Genomic DNA, 20156 nt, shown 5'->3' with positions numbered 1-20156 from the left:
AGCACTACCTGCAGTGTTACCTTGTTTCCTGAGATCCTGAACTATAGCTATTCTTTATACCTTTTACTGGGCTTCAGCTATTTCTTGTTCCTGATTTGCACTGCTTGCAGTGCTCTCTTGACTCCTTGTTTCCTGAGCTGTAGCTATTTCCTGTTTCCTTGAACCAGCACTCCCAAGCCTTACTCAATTTTTGTTCCTGCCCCAGCACTGCCTTCTGTGCTACTTTGTTTTCTTGATTCCTGAACCTGCACTATTCTAGTATACCCTTTTAGCCTCCCCTTCTGTATATCCTTTTCCAGTCCCTGCCTTTCTTCCCATTTCCTTGGTTCCAGTTCCTAGTTTGCTGTCTTTCTATTCTACTGTCTTGCTTCTATTACCTTGTATGTTTGTTACTTGCTTTCTGACAAGTGTGCCTTGTGATTTCCTTCCTTTCCTGTTAAGCACTCCTCCTTGCTAGCTCCTTGTCTATTGTGCTTGTGTTTAGTTCTACCCCCTTGCTGTTACTGCCTTGCGTGTTCCTGTTTGATCACCAGGATCCATGGCCACAGCTGACTACCTAGGTGGTGTTTCTTGTTCACTGTGAGTATTGTCTTTGAGTTGCATTTATAACATCACCATAGGTATAAGCTCCACAGACCCATTCCTTTTCATGCATATCCTATATGTGGGTATTTGCAGTCAGTATCTGTAACAGCAATTGTGGCTGAAAAACTTACAGACCTTCAGTCATACTGTGTGGAACTCCTGAGTGCTTTACCCCACACTCCCCTTTACTGTTAATGTTGTTTCATATATATGTCTTGCACATTTATCCTGGGTGTAGTTATTCTGAATGCTAAATTGCCTCGTGAGTGCCCTTCCTTTCTGAGTCTTGCCTATCTTGTTCACTTGTATAGGCTTCCCCTTTGGATCCCTTTATCGCCTCTGACTCCCTGTGTGATCCTGGCCAGCGCTGTACTACTCTTTTTGTGCACTGTACGTGTTCTGCTAAGTTCCCAGTCCTTGCCCAAGTCACTGACTGTGTTCCTGACATGGTCCCGGACAGTCCCTGACACTCTAGTTCCAATGTACGTGCCCTTTTTGGGACGGCGTTGACAGGCTCTTCTTAGATGGGGGTTGATGCTTTGGGAACCATGTGCATAGCGTGAGCTTTGGAAAGCTTCTTGGAGTGATCCAGTGTCAGGATGTCCCTCATGGACATGTTGGGCTCTTGGAGGATTCTTTCTTGAAGTTTGGAGGACGCGCACCCTTAAATGAATTGGGTGCATACTTCATCATTCTCATCTGGCTGACTGCATGTACTGGCAAGTTCTCTCAGCCGACTATGGAAGGCATCCACCAAGTAGTCGGGGTGCTGCCTAACCCAGAAGGAACCTTTCGTAGTCGGGTTGGCATAATACACGAAGTGCGCTGTGATGGCATCTCTCGGGGTGGTATAGTTCCGTGGGGGACTGGCCTCAACAACAGTCTTTGAGATATTATGGACATGAGTGCCCCCTAGATGCAGAAGCATGGTATGCCTGCAGCTTACAGGCATCTCAACTGCTTTGAAATAGTTCTCCAAACTCTACAGCCATGCCATCCAGCGGGCAACTTGAGAGACTGGAGTCCCTGTGACCGTGTAGTGTTCCAAAGCAGTCCAGAGAAGCAGCAGGGCTGGCAGCTGGAGAGATAAGCCCATGTGCCTGGTTGAGACAGGGAAGTGGGCCTTAACAGAGAAATGTAGCAGGCTGGCTGGTGATCATACACAGTTTACAACCCCGCCCCCAACGAGAGGAGAGCACGTGGAGCAGGGAAGACAGATGGGCCCACACTGCATCAGCGAGAGCAGGGGGGGTGGGTTGGGCAACTGACTTTCGTGAGGCTCACCGATCCGGGTGCCAGTTCGCCTGGAATAGCAGAGCGGCGTCGGCCTGCCACGTGGAGATGGCGCCAAGCTGGGAGAGGCAGGGGCACTCGCTCTTGTAGGGAGGAAGAGGCTCCGCCCACTGGGCCCAATTGAAGCAGCACTGCCATAAAAGAATGCAGCGTAGGCCACAGCATGAGGCCGACGAGGGTTCTAGCCAGAGGAATCTTGCAGGTCACAGTCGGCAGCTCGGCCCGCTGCACGTGTTGAGGGGGTCAGTGCCAGCTGAGGGAGCAAGGTGGGCCGCAGACATAGGGCAGTTGAAGGGGAGCACACGGAGGCCCCCTCGTCGCCAGTGTAGTGTGGTGGCGGCCAGGCCCCAAGCTCGGAAGAAAGACCACTCAGGTGTTAAGGTGGTGGTGTCAAATCTGACCATGCCCGGGTCCCCAGGCTATTTATTCTTACGTCTGGTGCGTACGTCAGACACTACCAACTCACTTACGAGTGCAGGGGTCTACATGCCTTCCCCCCTGCACAGTGAACAACATGTTGTAGCCCACCTTCCCGCAAAACTACAGGCCAGTGCCTGTTTGCCCCGAGTCCAGGTTCCAGGTACAACAGAATTCGGCTCCAGTTGTTGGGCACGTCGATGGGTGCAGAGCCCCAAAACTGTAATGAAGTCCGGGCCCCGCTCTGGATCGAGTAATCATCTGTTTGACATACCAGCCAGGTCAGAGCAGTTGCCAATTGCAGCCCTCAAGAGTCAGCTTGAATAAAGTCGTTTGGAATAAAGTAGTACGGGGTGTCCCTGCACGGTCTCAGCAGGGCCCCCACGAATGTCCTTAGCGTCATAGGCCTCAAGACCACCACAAAGAGATTGTTTCATAGTGAATGGGTGAGGATTAATCAGTGGAAGGTTACGGGAGTCACGACCTGGCAGCCATATTGCCAGGCCGCACCCCCCTGTTTGTATTGGTTATTTAGAGTATGTTGGAAACCCTGTTGGATGTCCCAGTGACCACATGTGCCCAACTGTGATTAAAGCTAGCAAATCTCATCTCCAGATATACTTACCAAAGGATACTAAGTTCACTCTGAAGACATCTGGAGATATCTAAAGAGGAGTAGTCAGTCCTGCTTGTGTGATGTGTGAGGAAGGGCACACACTTTGTGTGACTCAGCTGTGTGATAGCTGCTGAGTTTCGTCTACTGCCTAATTAAAAATCTGTTTAATCTGACAGTGACTTGAACCTCATTTCAACACAGTGCCACGTTAGCTTATTTCACTGCATGGCATCGCATCATGATAGGTGCTGACACACAAAACTATCAATCACACACTTCAAATGCCACTTTTGATTAATTGTATTCTGTTTAATGTGACAGGCTTCCCAGTGGAGCAAAGTCAATGAGTGAGGAATGAAGACAGTGAAAAGAAGGAAGGAAGAGAGGTAGAAAGAAGGAAAACAGTGGGATTGATTTAAAGAGAGTGAGGACACAATGTGAGTAGGGATAAAAGGCTGACAGAAGTAAATCAGACTCTTACCTTTCTCCTGGGGTGAATGTCACTGTGAAAAGACAAATAAAGGTTTAGTATCAGAAACAGTTCTGCAGTCAAGCAATCCAGCTTAATGGCACAGTTATAATTGTACACACAAAGTGGAGCCCAAAGTGGAGCCCACCAGGGGAGTAGTGAACCCACCTTCAGAGTTGGGAGATATAAAGAGTACCAAGAGGTACACTATATGAAATAAACAACACGGGGCATTGCACTCTTACTCAATTCCCCAATTTTGAAAGGATCAGCATTGGCACAACCTGTAATGGCAAACAGGAGGGAACTAATATTACCAATCGTCGCAGGACCCTAAACAACCCTGTAGCAGGGAAGACTTACATGATGGAGTCAGGATGGTTTCTTGGTCCTTCAAGAATCTACTCGTCTCAATTAAACCTATTTAAAAAGACTTAGGGCCTGATTTAGATCTCGGCGGATGGGTATCCCGCCAAAATATAAATCTCATCGGGTATAATGAGATGAATATTTTAGCGGGCGGGATATCCGTCACCGTTGTGACAGAGTAACCTGTAAGCCGAGATCTAAATCAGGCCCTCAGTTAGTGCAAGATAAATAGAAAGGAAGAACTAGAGAAGAAAGAAAATAATAGGGAATACAGAATAGGAAGACTCAGGAAAGGAGACGGTGGATATAGAAAACGTAAAATAGGACTCATGATTACTTAACAGGAAGAAGTAAGCCACCCTTTAACCATGGATGCCCAGATTCATTTAACAGTGGGAGAGCTCCAAGCAGCTAACTAAGCTGCCCCTCTAGGGTGGAATATACCAAACACAGAAATAAAAAAAATAAAAAAACATTCTTGAGAGACTAGTCATTGACACAGAGACATATTGTGTTTCATTAAAGAGAAATGCTTTATGGGAGAAACTCAGAAGCATTATATTAATAAATTAAAGTCAAATGTTACGTGGCACACGCCTAAACTTTCCACTAAGAAAGTAATTGTGGGTAAAATGTATATTAAACAGCATTTAAATACCTTACTCCCTAATATCCAGAGATGGGTTAGACAATGAAGCAACCTTGCTTTACTTACTCCTAGATAGGTAACATGTGCCTTTTCATGAGCTCAGAACTGGAAACGTAAGACTGGGAAGAAAATTCCTCCATCAAAGAGGGTAGAACAGTAGTTCTACAAAACAGGAGACAGCTTCAAACCACACACCAGTTGGTCCTACTGCTCTGTCTCAAGAACCACTTTGTTTTGATTCAAGTGACTGGGACCATATAGCCAGAGTTCCCACTAAAAAGAAAGAAGAGGAACCCATGGTGTTTGGGATAATAAATTGTAATATGTATTTATATGAAAACAAGTCACATATTTCTCTTGTCTAGTGAAAGTTAATGGAAAAAGAGTAATGACCTTTATAGATATCAGCTGCGAACACTTAGTTATTCAAAGTCAATTTGGGAACTAAAAATTATAATTCCTGAGAAGAAAGTAACTGAATGTCTTAATGGGCATAAGAAGAATTGTCGTTTATCGCAAATACAACAAGAAGGGGAAATGTTCGAGCACAAGTCGGAAAAATGTCAAATGTTCCTGAACTATTTATCATAGGCATTGGCAATCATCAATGTGATGTCCTGCTAGAGGAAAATGTTCAACAAGAAGAATGTTGGCTGCTAGAAGCTTCCTTTTCCCATCAAGTTAATATATTGTATACAACATTTTAAATATTGTGAATATTGTAAACAATATCCATTTGTTTATACAACCAAGCTGTACATTACTCCTAAAGCAGCTTTACAAAAGATGGCTGTTATTGATTTTCCCTTTCATCAAATACGTGCAGACATAGTAGGCTCTCTGATACCCTCTTTTAAGGGGCATACGTTTATAAAGTGATAATCTTAGAGTACACCATGCAATATCCCGAGACTATACCCCTGAAATAGATTGGCGCCTTACAAATCGTGTTGCAATGATAGAAGTCTTCTCTCAAACTGGATTTCCTAAAGAAGTCCTGAATGATCAAGGACCTTTTTTGGCACCAAATTGATGGTTCAGATATGTGACCTATGTATTAAACAACTACAGACCTTTGCCTACCACCCGCAGACAGACTGGTTAGTGGAGGGATATTGCTACTCTAAAGTTAACTTGAAACGTAGGGCATACATTGGGACAAATTGCTACCTAAAGCCCTTAATGTTATATGGGGTCAAACTCAAGCAAGCACTGACTTTTTGTTTTTTTGAACTATTGTTTGGTAAAATCAACCCCATACGGTATTAGAAGTGGCTGAAGAGGCTTGGGAAGAGAAGCCAAATATTGGTTAACCCTAAGTGGAATATCTTATCCAGAGGTGAAACCCTTTAGTTAAAATGAGGGAATTCGTTACGTAAACTTTTGGGTAGCTCAACGCCATAAATTACATAATTATGATCACTGTAGTAAATTAAGAGAATTTCAGCCAGATGACTGGGTGTTATTCTTACTACAATCTAGTGAATGCAAGATTCTTGTCAAATGGTAAGATCATTATAAGGGTTTCAAGATGAGCAGCAATGTCATTGATAAGGTACAATTGTCAGAAATAAAAGGTTATCTATAAAAGAAGTAATAAAAAAAGTTATAACTGAGTATCATAAAAGCATTACAAGTAACCAGAATTCACCTATTATCTTAGTTCCCAAATCTATTGGATCTTCCTGATCAATTTTAGGATGGTCAATCAGGTTTCTAATAAGGACACACAACCCTTACAACAAATAGATGAAATAGTAAAACTACTAGGTGAAGCTCAATATATACCCACATTCATTCTCACTATCTGCTATTGTCAGATCTCATTAAACCGGAAAGACAAAGAGAAAACAGATTTTTCCACTCTTAACTGGTTGTACCAGTTCATGGTCTTACCCTTTGGGTTTCATGGTCTTACCCTTTGGGTTTCATGTTGCTAACGCCACCTTTTAGAGTTTAATAAACGACTGTTAAAACCCCTTTAAAATTACGGTATGGTCTACTTAAATAGTATTATAATATGTAGTAAAGCCTGGGATAAACATCTAAAAGAAATTAAAACTGTCGTCTCTACAAATGAGGATGGGTTACACATAAATCTGAAACAAGTAAAGTAGCTGATAACCAAGTTAAATGCTTGGGATGTTTGTTAAGAAAAGTATATATAAGGCTACAGGAGGATAAAGAAACACATTTAAAAGAAATCCCTTTTCATAAAACTAAAATAATTTTAAGAACCTGTTTGGGACTTGTAGGCTAATACAGGAGATTCATACTCAACTTCTCACACATAGCTGCCACTTTAACAGGCATGCTAAAGAAACCTTAAACAAACCTCTGAGAAATACAGAAAGGACAGCTTGCCTTTTACTCACACCACACCCTGAGGAAGCCTCTTGGCCTGACGGCCGCACTAGGGGGCGAAACACTTGTTGGCTGCTCTATCTAAATCCCACTTGTGCTATGGTACTATGATCTATACTTCCTGTACATGACTCTGAATGCTTACAAGAGTCAAGTACCAAATAGATCTTCTAATGAAGCAATAAATTGTAATTGTTCCAGAAAAAACAGAGTGACGACTTCTACTTGTTCTGGCACTTCATCAAGCTAACTACTCCTAACTAAAATTATAAGCTCAATTACTACAAGTCTGCTGAGGCTCGGGACCCATTACCCCTTATCCCTTGGCCACGATTATATGATATTGGCCTGAGTTAATACCACAGAGGTACAGAACTCTTGATTGATCCTTATTCACAGGGATAAGGCCCATACTGACATGGCCATGCTGGAATGCATGGCACTTCCATATCCCTTAATGTTATATGGGGTCAAACTCAAGCAAGCACTGACTTTCCGTTTTTTTTAACTATTGTTTGGTAAAATCAAACCCATACGTTATTAGAAGTGGCTGAAGAGGCTTGGGAAGAGAAGCCAAATATTAGTTAACCCTAAGTGGAATATCTTATCCAGAGGTGAAACCCTTTAGTTAAAATGAGGGAATTTGTTACGTAAACTTTTGGGTAGCTCAACGCCATAAATTACATAATTATGATCACTGTAGTAAATTAAGAGAATTTCAGCCAGATGACTGGGTATTATTCTTACTACAATCTAGTGAATGCAAGATTCTTGTCAAATGGTAAGATCATTATAAGGGTTTCAAGATGAGCAGCAATGTCATTGATAAGGTACAATTGTCAGAAATAGAAGGTTATCTATAAAAGAAGTAATAAAAAAAATTATAACTGAGTATCATAAAAGCATTACAAGTAACCAGAATATCCCTATTATCTTAGTTCCCAAATCTAATGGATATTCCTGATCAATTTTAGGATGGTCAATCAGGTTTCTAAAAAGGACACACAACCCTTACAACAAATAGATGTAAAAGTAAAACAACTAGGTGAAGCTCAATATATACCCACATTCATTCTCACTATCTGCTATTGTCAGATCTCATTAAACCGGAAAGACAAAGAGAAAACAGATTTTTCCACTCTTAACTGGTTGTACCAGTTCATGGTCTTACCCTTTGGGTTTCATGGTCTTACCCTTTGGGTTTCATGTTGCTAACGCTACCTTTTAGAGTTTAACGAACGACTGTTAAAACCCCTTTAAAATTATGGTATGGTCTACTTAAATAGAATTATAATATGTAGTAAAGCCTGGGATAAACATCTAAAAGAAATTAAAACTGTTGTCTCTACAAATGAGGATGGGTTACACATAAATCTGAAACAAGTAAAGTAGCTGATAACCAAGTTAAATGCTTGGGATGTTTGTTAGGAAAAGTATATATAAGGCTACAGGAGGATAAAGAAACACATTTAAAAGAAACCTCTTTTCATAAAACTAAAATAATTTTAAGAACCTGTTTGGGACTTGTAGGCTAATACAGGAGATTCATACTCTACTTCTCACACATAGCTGCCACTTTAACAGGCATGCTAAAGAAACCTTAAACAAACCTCTGAGAAATACAGAAAGGACAGCTTGCCTTTTACTCACACCACACCCTGAGGAAGCCTCTTGGCCTGACGGCCGCACTAGGGGGCGAAACACTTGTTGGCTGCTCTATCTAAATCCCACTTGTGCTATGGTACTATGATCTATGCTTCCTGTATATGACTCTGAATGCTTACAAGAGTCAAGTACCAAATAGATCTTCTAATGAAGCAATAAATTGTAATTGTTCCAGAAAAAACAGAGTGACGACTTCTACTTGTTCTGGCACTTCATCAAGCTAACTACTCCTAACTAAAATTATAAGCTCAATTACCACAAATCTGCTGAGGCTCGGGACCCATTATCCCTTATCCCTTGGCCACGATTATATGATATTGGCCTGAGTTAATACCACAGAGGTACAGAACTCTTGATTGATCCTTATTCACAGGGATAAGGCCCATACTGACATGGCCATGCTGAAATGCATGGCACTTCCAGATCCCTTAATGTTATATGGGGTCAAACTCAAGCAAGCACTGACTTTTTGTTTTTTTGAACTATTGTTTGGTAAAATCAAACCCATACGTTATTAGAAGTGGCTGAAGAGGCTTGGGAAGAGAAGCCAAATATTAGTTAACCCTAAGTGGAATATCTTATCCAGAGGTGAAACCCTTTAGTTAAAATGAGGGAATTCGTTACGTAAACTTTTGGGTAGCTCAACGCCATAAATTACATAATTATGATCACTGTAGTAAATTAAGAGAATTTCAGCCAGATGACTGGGTGTTATTCTTACTACAATCTAGTGAATGCAAGATTCTTGTTAAATGGTAAGATCATTATAAGGGTTTCAAGATGAGCAGCAATGTCATTGATAAGGTACAATTGTCAGAAATAGAAGGTTATCTATAAAAGAAGTGATAAAAAAAGTTATAACTGAGTATCATAAAAGCATTACAAGTAACCAGAATTCACCTATTATCTTAGTTCCCAAATCTAATGGATCTTCCTGATCAATTTTACGATGGTCAATCAGGTTTCTAAAAAGAACACACAACCCTTACAACAAATAGATGAAATAGTAAAACAACTAGGTGAAGCTCAATATATACCCACATTCATTCTCACTATCTGCTATTGTCAGATCTCATTAAACCGGTAAGACAAAGAGAACAGATTTTTCCACTCTTAACTGGTTGTACCAGTTCATGGTCTTACCCTTTGGGTTTCATGGTCTTACCCTTTGGGTTTCATGTTGCTAACGCCACCTTTTAGAGTTTAATGAACGACTGTTAAAACCCCTTTAAAATTATGGTATGGTCTACTTAAATAGTATTATAATATGTAGTAAAGCCTGGGATAAACATCTAAAAGAAATAAAACTGTTGTCTCTACAAATGAGGATGGGTTACACATAAATCTGAAACAAGTAAAGTAGCTGATAACCAAGTTAAATGCTTGGGATGTTTGTTAAGAAAAGTATATATAAGGCTACAGGAGGATAAAGAAACACATTTAAAAGAAATCCCTTTTCATAAAACTAAAATAATTTTAAGAACCTGTTTGGGACTTGTAGGCTAATACAGGAGATTCATACTCAACTTCTCACACATAGCTGCCACTTTAACAGGCATGCTAAAGAAACCTTAAACAAACCTCTGAGAAATACAGAAAGGACAGCTTGCCTTTTACTCACACCACACCCTGAGGAAGCCTCTTGGCCTGACGGCCGCACTAGGGGGCGAAACACTTGTTGGCTGCTCTATCTAAATCCCACTTGTGCTATGGTACTATGATCTATGCTTCCTGTACATGACTCTGAATGCTTACAAGAGTCAAGTACCAAATAGATCTTCTAATGAAGCAATAAATTGTAATTGTTCCAGAAAAAACAGAGTGACAACTTCTACTTGTTCTGGCACTTCATCAAGCTAACTACTCCTAACTAAAATTATAAGCTCAATTACTACAAGTCTGCTGAGGCTCGGGACCCATTACCCCTTATCCCTTGGCCACGATTATATGATATTGGCCTGAGTTAATACCACAGAGGTACAGAACTCTTGATTGATCCTTATTCACAGGGATAAGGCCCATACTGACATGGCCATGCTGGAATGCATGGCACTTCCAGATCCCTTAATGTTATATGGGGTCAAACTCAAGCAAGCACTGACTTTTTGTTTTTTTGAACTATTGTTTGGTAAAATCAAACCCATACGTTATTAGAAGTGGCTGAAGAGGCTTGGGAAGAGAAGCCAAATATTAGTTAACCCTAAGTGGAATATCTTATCCAGAGGTGAAACCCTTTAGTTAAAATGAGGGAATTCGTTACGTAAACTTTTGGGTAGCTCAACGCCATAAATTACATCATTATGATCACTGTAGTAAATTAAGAGAATTTCAGCCAGATGACTGGGTGTTATTCTAACTACAATCTAGTGAATGCAAGATTCTTGTTAAATGGTAAGATCATTATAAGGGTTTCAAGATGAGCAGCAATGTCATTGATAAGGTACAATTGTCAGAAATAGAAGGTTATCCATAAAAGAAGTGATAAAAAAAGTTATAACTGAGTATCATAAAAGCATTACAAGTAACCAGAATTCACCTATTATCTTAGTTCCCAAATCTAATGGATCTTCCTGATCAATTTTACGATGGTCAATCAGGTTTCTAAAAAGGACACACAACCCTTACAACAAATAGATGAAATAGTAAAACAACTAGGTGAAGCTCAATCTATACCCACATTCATTCTCACTATCTGCTATTGTCAGATCTCATTAAACCGGAAAGACAAAGAGAAAACAGATTTTTCCACTCTTAACTGGTTGTACCAGTTCATGGTCTTACCCTTTGGGTTTCATGGTCTTACCCTTTGGGTTTCATGTTGCTAACGCCACCTTTTAGAGTTTAATGAACGACTGTTAAAACCCCTTTAAAATTACGGTATGGTCTACTTAAATAGTATTATAATATGTAGTAAAGCCTGGGATAAACATCTAAAAGAAATAAAACTGTTGTCTCTACAAATGAGGATGGGTTACACATAAATCTGAAACAAGTAAAGTAGCTGATAACCAAGTTAAATGCTTGGGATGTTTGTTAAGAAAAGTATATATAAGGCTACAGGAGGATAAAGAAACACATTTAAAAGAAATCCCTTTTCATAAAACTAAAATAATTTTAAGAACCTGTTTGGGACTTGTAGGCTAATACAGGAGATTCATACTCAACTTCTCACACATAGCTGCCACTTTAACAGGCATGCTAAAGAAACCTTAAACAAACCTCTGAGAAATACAGAAAGGACAGCTTGCCTTTTACTCACACCACACCCTGAGGAAGCCTCTTGGCCTGACGGCCGCACTAGGGGGCGAAACACTTGTTGGCTGCTCTATCTAAATCCCACTTGTGCTATGGTACTATGATCTATGCTTCCTGTACATGACTCTGAATGCTTACAAGAGTCAAGTACCAAATAGATCTTCTAATGAAGCAATAAATTGTAATTGTTCCAGAAAAAACAGAGTGACGACTTCTACTTGTTCTGGCACTTCATCAAGCTAACTACTCCTAACTAAAATTATAAGCTCAATTACTACAAGTCTGCTGAGGCTCGGGACCCATTACCCCTTATCCCTTGGCCACGATTATATGATATTGGCCTGAGTTAATACCACAGAGGTACAGAACTCTTGCTTGATCCTTATTCACAGGGATAAGGCCCATACTGACATGGCCATGCTGGAATGCATGGCACTTCCAGATCCCTTAATGTTATATGGGGTCAAACTCAAGCAAGCACTGACTTTTTGTTTTTTTGAACTATTGTTTGGTAAAATTAAACCCATACGTTATTAGAAGTGGCTGAAGAGGCTTGGGAAGAGAAGCCAAATATTAGTTAACCCTAAGTGGAATATCTTATCCAGAGGTGAAACCCTTTTGTTAAAATGAGGGAATTCGTTACGTAAACTTTTGGGTAGCTCAACGCCATAAATTACATAATTATGATCACTGTAGTAAATTAAGAGAATTTCAGCCAGATGACTGGGTGTTATTCTTACTACAATCTAGTGAATGCAAGATTCTTGTCAAATGGTAAGATCATTATAAGGGTTTCAAGATGAGCAGCAATGTCATTGATAAGGTACAATTGTCAGAAACAGAAGGTTATCTATAAAAGAAGTAATAAAAAAAATTATAACTGAGTATCATAAAAGCATTACAAGTAACCAGAATTCCCCTGTTATCTTAGTTCCCAAATCTAATGGATCTTCCTGATCAATTTTAGGATGGTCAATCAGGTTTCTAAAAAGGACACACAACCCTTACAACAAATAGATGAAATAGTAAAACAACTAGGTGAAGCTCAATCTATACCCACATTCATTCTCACTATCTGCTATTGTCAGATCTCATTAAACCGGAAAGACAAAGAGAAAACAGATTTTTCCACTCTTAACTGGTTGTACCAGTTCATGGTCTTACCCTTTGGGTTTCATGGTCTTACCCTTTGGGTTTCATGTTGCTAACGCCACCTTTTAGAGTTTAATGAACGACTGTTAAAACCCCTTTAAAATTATGGTATGGTCTACTTAAATAGTATTATAATATGTAGTAAAGCCTGGGATAAACATCTAAAAGAAATAAAACTGTTGTCTCTACAAATGTGGATGGGTTACACATAATCTGAAACAAGTAAAGTAGCTGATAACCAAGTTAAATGCTTGGGATGTTTGTTAAGAAAAGTATATATAAGGCTACAGGAGGATAAAGAAACACATTTAAAAGAAATCCCTTTTCATAAAACTAAAATAATTTTAAGAACCTGTTTGGGACTTGTAGGCTAATACAGGAGATTCATACTCAACTTCTCACACATAGCTGCCACTTTAACAGGCATGCTAAAGAAACCTTAAACAAACCTCTGAGAAATACAGAAAGGACAGCTTGCCTTTTACTCACACCACACCCTGAGGAAGCCTCTTGGCCTGACGGCCGCACTAGGGGGCGAAACACTTGTTGGCTGCTCTATCTAAATCCCACTTGTGCTATGGTACTATGATCTATGCTTCCTGTACATGACTCTGAATGCTTACAAGAGTCAAGTACCAAATAGATCTTCTAATGAAGCAATAAATTGTAATTGTTCCAGAAAAAACAGAGTGACGACTTCTACTTGTTCTGGCACTTCATCAAGCTAACTACTCCTAACTAAAATTATAAGCTCAATTACTACAAGTCTGCTGAGGCTCGGGACCCATTACCCCTTATCCCTTGGCCACGATTATATGATATTGGCCTGAGTTAATACCACAGAGGTACAGAACTCTTGCTTGATCCTTATTCACAGGGATAAGGCCCATACTGACATGGCCATGCTGGAATGCATGGCACTTCCAGATCCCTTAATGTTATATGGGGTCAAACTCAAGCAAGCACTGACTTTTTGTTTTTTTGAACTATTGTTTGGTAAAATTAAACCCATACGTTATTAGAAGTGGCTGAAGAGGCTTGGGAAGAGAAGCCAAATATTAGTTAACCCTAAGTGGAATATCTTATCCAGAGGTGAAACCCTTTTGTTAAAATGAGGGAATTCGTTACGTAAACTTTTGGGTAGCTCAACGCCATAAATTACATAATTATGATCACTGTAGTAAATTAAGAGAATTTCAGCCAGATGACTGGGTGTTATTCTTACTACAATCTAGTGAATGCAAGATTCTTGTCAAATGGTAAGATCATTATAAGGGTTTCAAGATGAGCAGCAATGTCATTGATAAGGTACAATTGTCAGAAACAGAAGGTTATCTATAAAAGAAGTAATAAAAAAAATTATAACTGAGTATCATAAAAGCATTACAAGTAACCAGAATTCCCCTGTTATCTTAGTTCCCAAATCTAATGGATCTTCCTGATCAATTTTAGGATGGTCAATCAGGTTTCTAAAAAGGACACACAACCCTTACAACAAATAGATGAAATAGTAAAACAACTAGGTGAAGCTCAATCTATACCCACATTCATTCTCACTATCTGCTATTGTCAGATCTCATTAAACCGGAAAGACAAAGAGAAAACAGATTTTTCCACTCTTAACTGGTTGTACTAGTTCATGGTCTTACCCTTTGGGTTTCATGGTCTTACCCTTTGGGTTTCATGTTGCTAACGCCACCTTTTAGAGTTTAATGAACGACTGTTAAAACCCCTTTAAAATTATGGTATGGTCTACTTAAATAGTATTATAATATGTAGTAAAGCCTGGGATAAACATCTAAAAGAAATAAAACTGTTGTCTCTACAAATGTGGATGGGTTACACATAATCTGAAACAAGTAAAGTAGCTGATAACCAAGTTAAATGCTTGGGATGTTTGTTAAGAAAAGTATATATAAGGCTACAGGAGGATAAAGAAACACATTTAAAAGAAATCCCTTTTCATAAAACTAAAATAATTTTAAGAACCTGTTTGGGACTTGTAGGCTAATACAGGAGATTCATACTCAACTTCTCACACATAGCTGCCACTTTAACAGGCATGCTAAAGAAACCTTAAACAAACCTCTGAGAAATACAGAAAGGACAGCTTGCCTTTTACTCACACCAAACCCTGAGGAAGCCTCTTGGCCTGACGGCCGCACTAGGGGGCGAAACACTTGTTGGCTGCTCTATCTAAATCCCACTTGTGCTATGGTACTATGATCTATGCTTCCTGTACATGACTCTGAATGCTTACAAGAGTCAAGTACCAAATAGATCTTCTAATGAAGCAATAAATTGTAATTGTTCCAGAAAAAACAGAGTGACGACTTCTACTTGTTCTGGCACTTCATCAAGCTAACTACTCCTAACTAAAATTATAAGCTCAATTACTACAAGTCTGCTGAGGCTTGGGACCCATTACCCCTTATTCCTTGGCCACGATTATATGATATTGGCCTGAGTTAATACCACAGAGGTACAGAACTCTTGTTTGATCCTTATTCACAGGGATAAGGCCCATACTGACATGGCCATGCTGGAATGCATGGCACTTCCAGATCCCTTAATGTTATATGGGGTCAAACTCAAGCAAGCACTGACTTTTTGTTTTTTTGAACTATTGTTTGGTAAAATCAAACCCATACGTTATTAGAAGTGGCTGAAGAGGCTTGGGAAGAGAAGCCAAATATTAGTTAACCCTAAATGGAATATCTTATCCAGAGGTGAAACCCTTTAGGTAAAATGAGGGAATTTGTTACGTAAACTTTTGGGTAGCTCAACGCCATAAATTACATCATTATGATCACTGTAGTAAATTAAGAGAATTTCAGCCAGATGACTGGGTGTTATTCTTACTACAATCTAGTGAATGCAAGATTCTTGTTAAATGGTAAGATCATTGTAAGGGTTTCAAGATGAGCAGCAATGTCATTGATAAGGTACAATTGTCAGAAATAGAAGGTTATCTATAAAAGAAGTAATAAAAAAAGTTATAACTGAGTATCATAAAAGCATTACAAGTAACCAAAATTCACCTATTATCTTAGTTCCCAAATCTAATGGATCTTCCTGATCAATTTTACGATGGTCAATCAGGTTTCTAAAAAGGACACACAACCCTTACAACAAATAGATGTAAAAGTAAAACAACTAGGTGAAGCTCAATATATACCCACATTCATTCTCACTATCTGCTATTGTCAGATCTCATTAAACCGGAAAGACAAAGAGAAAACAGATTTTTCCACTCTTAACTGGTTGTACCAGTTCATGGTCTTACCCTTTGGGTTTCATGGTCTTACCCTTTGGGTTTCATGTTGCTAACGCCACCTTTTAGAGTTTAATGAACGACTGTTAAAACCCCTTTAAAATTACGGTATGGTCTACTTAAATAGTATTATAATATGTAGTAAAGCCTGGGATAAACATCTAAAAGAAATAAAACTGTTGTCTCTACAAATGAGGATGGGTTACACATAATCTGAAACAAGTAAAGTAGCTGATAACCAAGTTAAATGCTTGGGATGTTTGTTAAGAAAAGTATATATAAGGCTACAGGAGGATAAAGAAACACATTTAAAAGAAATCCCTTTTCATAAAACTAAAATAATTTTAAGAACCTGTTTGGGACTTGTAGGCTAATACAGGAGATTCATACTCAACTTCTCACACATAGCTGCCACTTTAACAGGCATGCTAAAGAAACCTTAAACAAACCTCTGAGAAATACAGAAAGGACAGCTTGCCTTTTACTCACACCACACCCTGAGGAAGCCTCTTGGCCTGACGGCCGCACTAGGGGGCGAAACACTTGTTGGCTGCTCTATCTAAATCCCACTTGTGCTATGGTACTATGATCTATGCTTCCTGTACATGACTCTGAATGCTTACAAGAGTCAAGTACCAAATAGATCTTCTAATGAAGCAATAAATTGTAATTGTTCCAGAAAAAACAGAGTGACGACTTCTACTTGTTCTGGCACTTCATCAAGCTAACTACTCCTAACTAAAATTATAAGCTCAATTACTACAAGTCTGCTGAGGCTCAGGACCCATTACCCCTTATCCCTTTGCCACGATTATATGATATTGGCCTGAGTTAATACCACAGAGGTACAGAACTCTTGCTTGATCCTTATTCACAGGGATAAGGCCCATACTGACATGGCCATGCTGGAATGTATGGCACTTCCAGATCCCTTAATGTTATATGGGGTCAAACTCAAGCAAGCACTGACTTTTTGTTTTTTTGAACTATTGTTTGGTAAAATTAAACCCATACGTTATTAGAAGTGGCTGAAGAGGCTTGGGAAGAGAAGCCAAATATTAGTTAACCCTAAGTGGAATATCTTATCCAGAGGTGAAACCCTTTTGTTAAAATGAGGGAATTCGTTACGTAAACTTTTGGGTAGCTCAACGCCATAAATTACATAATTATGATCACTGTAGTAAATTAAGAGAATTTCAGCCAGATGACTGGGTGTTATTCTTACTACAATCTAGTGAATGCAAGATTCTTGTCAAATGGTAAGATCATTATAAGGGTTTCAAGATGAGCAGCAATGTCATTGATAAGGTACAATTGTCAGAAACAGAAGGTTATCTATAAAAGAAGTAATAAAAAAAATTATAACTGAGTATCATAAAAGCATTACAAGTAACCAGAATTCCCCTGTTATCTTAGTTCCCAAATCTAATGGATCTTCCTGATCAATTTTAGGATGGTCAATCAGGTTTCTAAAAAGGACACACAACCCTTACAACAAATAGATGAAATAGTAAAACAACTAGGTGAAGCTCAATCTATACCCACATTCATTCTCACTATCTGCTATTGTCAGATCTCATTAAACCGGAAAGACAAAGAGAAAACAGATTTTTCCACTCTTAACTGGTTGTACCAGTTCATGGTCTTACCCTTTGGGTTTCATGGTCTTACCCTTTGGGTTTCATGTTGCTAACGCCACCTTTTAGAGTTTAATGAACGACTGTTAAAACCCCTTTAAAATTATGGTATGGTCTACTTAAATAGTATTATAATATGTAGTAAAGCCTGGGATAAACATCTAAAAGAAATAAAACTGTTGTCTCTACAAATGAGGATGGGTTACACATAATCTGAAACAAGTAAAGTAGCTGATAACCAAGTTAAATGCTTGGGATGTTTGTTAAGAAAAGTATATATAAGGCTACAGGAGGATAAAGAAACACATTTAAAAGAAATCCCTTTTCATAAAACTAAAATAATTTTAAGAACCTGTTTGGGACTTGTAGGCTAATACAGGAGATTCATACTCAACTTCTCACACATAGCTGCCACTTTAACAGGCATGCTAAAGAAACCTTAAACAAACCTCTGAGAAATACAGAAAGGACAGCTTGCCTTTTACTCACACCACACCCTGAGGAAGCCTCTTGGCCTGACGGCCGCACTAGGGGGCGAAACACTTGTTGGCTGCTCTATCTAAATCCCACTTGTGCTATGGTACTATGATCTATGCTTCCTGTACATGACTCTGAATGCTTACAAGAGTCAAGTACCAAATAGATCTTCTAATGAAGCAATAAATTGTAATTGTTCCAGAAAAAACAGAGTGACGACTTCTACTTGTTCTGGCACTTCATCAAGCTAAGTACTCCTAACTAAAATTATAAGCTCAATTACTACAAGTCTGCTGAGGCTCGGGACCCATTACCCCTTATCCCTTGGCCACGATTATATGATATTGGCCTGAGTTAATACCACAGAGGTACAGAACTCTTGATTGATCCTTATTCACAGGGATAAGGCCCATACTGACATGGCCATGCTGGAATGCATGGCACTTCCAGATCCCTTAATGTTATATGGGGTCAAACTCAAGCAAGCACTGACTTTTTGTTTTTTTGAACTATTGTTTGGTAAAATCAAACCCATACGTTATTAGAAGTGGCTGAAGAGGCTTGGGAAGAGAAGCCAAATGTTAGTTAACCCTAAGTGGAATATCTTATCCAGAGGTGAAACCCTTTAGTTAAAATGAGGGAATTCGTTACGTAAACTTTTGGGTAGCTCAACGCCATAAATTACATAATTATGATCACTGTAGTAAATTAAGAGAATTTCAGCCAGATGACTGGGTGTTATTCTTACTACAATCTAGTGAATGCAAGATTCTTGTTAAATGGTAAGATCATTATAAGGGTTTCAAGATGAGCAGCAATGTCATTGATAAGGTACAATTGTCAGAAATAGAAGGTTATCTATAAAAGAAGTAATAAAAAAAGTTATAACTGAGTATCATAAAAGCATTACAAGTAACCAAAATTCACCTATTATCTTAGTTCCCAAATCTAATGGATCTTCCTGATCAATTTTACGATGGTCAATCAGGTTTCTAAAAAGGACACACAACCCTTACAACAAATAGATGAAATAGTAAAACAACTAGGTGAAGCTCAATCTATACCCACATTCATTCTCACTATCTGCTATTGTCAGATCTCATTAAACCGGAAAGACAAAGAGAAAACAGATTTTTCCACTCTTAACTGGTTGTACCAGTTCATGGTCTTCCCCTTTGGGTTTCATGGTCTTACCCTTTGGGTTTCATGTTGCTAACGCCACCTTTTAGAGTTTAATGAACGACTGTTAAAACCCCTTTAAAATTACGGTATGGTCTACTTAAATAGTATTATAATATGTAGTAAAGCCTGGGATAAACATCTAAAAGAAATTAAAACTGTCGTCTCTACAAATGAGGATGAGTTACACATAAATCTGAAACAAGTAAAGTAGCTGATAACCAAGTTAAATGCTTGGGATGTTTGTTAAGAAAAGTATATATAAGGCTACAGGAGGATAAAGAAACACATTTAAAAGAAATCCCTTTTCATAAAACTAAAATAATTTTAAGAACCTGTTTGGGACTTGTAGGCTAATACAGGAGATTCATACTCAACTTCTCACACATAGCTGCCACTTTAACAGGCATGCTAAAGAAACCTTAAACAAACCTCTGAGAAATACAGAAAGGACAGCTTGCCTTTTACTCACACCACACCCTGAGGAAGCCTCTTGGCCTGACGGCCGCACTAGGGGGCGAAACACTTGTTGGCTGCTCTATCTAAATCCCACTTGTGCTATGGTACTATGATCTATGCTTCCTGTACATGACTCTGAATGCTTACAAGAGTCAAGTACCAAATAGATCTTCTAATGAAGCAATAAATTGTAATTGTTCCAGAAAAAACAGAGTGACGACTTCTACTTGTTCTGGCACTTCATCAAGCTAACTACTCCTAACTAAAATTATAAGCTCAATTACTACAAGTCTGCT

At 39.0% G+C, this 20156-nt stretch overlaps 1 protein-coding gene across 1 annotated transcript in view; it reads right to left on the bottom strand.

Moving 5' to 3' along the window:
• The window catches only part of LOC146839571 (carnosine synthase 1-like), a 464396-nt gene that overhangs the window by 374643 nt on the left and 69597 nt on the right, over positions 1–20156 (bottom strand). The window contains exon 2 of the mRNA XM_085650354.1: positions 3393–3414. The gene's annotated coding sequence lies outside the window, so the exon portion shown is untranslated. The remainder of the gene's footprint in view (positions 1–3392; positions 3415–20156) is intronic.

Source organism: Triturus cristatus, chromosome 4_1, assembly GCF_964204655.1.
Source record: "Triturus cristatus chromosome 4_1, aTriCri1.1, whole genome shotgun sequence".
In the NCBI taxonomy this organism is placed as follows: Eukaryota; Metazoa; Chordata; class Amphibia; order Caudata; family Salamandridae; genus Triturus; species Triturus cristatus.
The sequence above is the reverse complement of the archived record's forward strand: the minus strand, read 5'-3'. Positions and strand labels throughout refer to the sequence as shown.